Raw genomic sequence first — 1,703 nt, forward strand, 5'->3', positions numbered from 1 at the left:
TAAACAACATATGCAATACGTTAATAAAATAAAATATAAAAATAAAATATAAAAATAAAATATAAAAATAAAATAAAATACAAATTATTATAGTATTCCAATGTCGTACAATAGTTTTATGTGGGGATCAGTTAGAAAAATGAATGACATAACATACATAAAAACATAAAGTTTAAAACACATTTTTCTAATAATTTAAGTGTATTAAAAAGAGTTTTACTCATGTTTGCGTTAAATGACTCTGGGTCAGTGAGTAACAATGAGATGTCTCACAACTGATAGAATCTTCCTCCCTCTGTTATCACCAGTAGGCATGTAAATCAGATGTAAATCCAAAAAGAACCAGTTCCCGCAGCCTCAGTTCAGTGTCTTTTTCTCATGTGAGGGAGCTCATGTGGAGTGTTTGGGTCAGTAGCTCTGGTTTAATCATCATATAGAGCAGAAACGGCCTCATAAACTCAGCGACTCTCAGCTGTGTCTGTTCTCAGGTGGCCAGTTTATTCCCGCACCTCTCACTGAACCTGTCACCTCTAGGCCTCATCTCTGTCTTTGTAAGTGTTTCACTTATAGCTTTACGATAGTTTTACTCATAATATTGCTAAAGAATTTAAACAGAAATGATCATTGGTAGTATTATTGTATAAAAATTAAATAAAATCACATAACAAAAAAAATATACTGTAAAAGATGTTGCCTGCATTCTAACTTTCTCAGTGTCTCCATGTTAAATCTATTTCATTTTAAAGAAATACACTAACAATTCTCACAGTAACCGAGGCCTTTGTGCAGAGTTCCATGAATCTCTCCTGCAGCCCAGAGACTCTCTCATGACCTGCAGTGGAGGTGTCAGAACCCCGGGGGTCTGGATCCATACTGAGTCAGCTTCTTCCCCCTCAGACAGACTGATAGATCTAACACCCCTCCGCACACGCCCACTGCCACCTTAATCTCTCACCAATACACTTCAACTGAGCCCAGGCTGGTGCTAAGAGCGACAAGACGCGTTTGTCAAGGTGTGAATGCTGTAATGAGTAGAAGCTTCTCTTCAGTAAAGAAAATCCCTGTGGAGAAAGATAAAGGACCTACACATACTGCTTCTCATGTTATACAAGCAGCTAAGATCATTTGGACTATTAGTTTTTTCTGATGTTTTGCCTTTGTAATTGATTTGTAGCTTTTGTCTAGCAATCACACAACACAGCATTTGTGTTTTCTAGTTACAAGCATTAGCATGGAACATTTTATGCCCTGTACAAAATAATTCAAATCAATCTTAACACATTATCAACCAAGACAAAAGATATTTTGAAACTTGTTATTGCTCGACATTTGAAAGACGTCTTATATTAAAATATAGCTTTTCTTTGCTAAGCCTGGCTAATTGTTTTATTTATATCGCAGCTGTCCTTCTGAAATCTCGTCGGTCCAAATTCGCTGTTTTTCTGGAAATGGAAAACATACTGAACTTTTAAATGAATCCATATTGTGTTTTCAATATTGACAAGCACTTTTTGATACTTTTCATTGGTTAGAAATTTGCAAAAATCATTGACAAACATAAAGGGTGACTAATAATAATGATTTATTGTGAAAAATAAATAAAATCAAGTAATATAGAGATACAAGGTTTCAGAAGGACAGCAGTGATACGTTATATCTATTCCGATCACACATAATCAAATTCATAAAAGTTGTCCACATCA

The 1,703-nt window shown here is 34.9% G+C and overlaps 1 long non-coding RNA gene across 1 annotated transcript; it reads left to right on the forward strand.

Moving 5' to 3' along the window:
• The first annotated feature begins 325 nt into the window (after window positions 1-325).
• On the forward strand, window positions 326-1,232 carry LOC130409922 (uncharacterized). Its single transcript, XR_008904951.1, has 3 exons — window positions 326-407; window positions 489-551; window positions 790-1,232. It is a non-coding gene; the product is annotated as an uncharacterized LOC130409922 (long non-coding RNA).
• Window positions 1,233-1,703: the final 471 nt, after the last annotated feature.

Source organism: Triplophysa dalaica, chromosome 21 (assembly GCF_015846415.1).
Source record: "Triplophysa dalaica isolate WHDGS20190420 chromosome 21, ASM1584641v1, whole genome shotgun sequence".
Classification (NCBI taxonomy): Eukaryota; Metazoa; Chordata; class Actinopteri; order Cypriniformes; family Nemacheilidae; genus Triplophysa; species Triplophysa dalaica.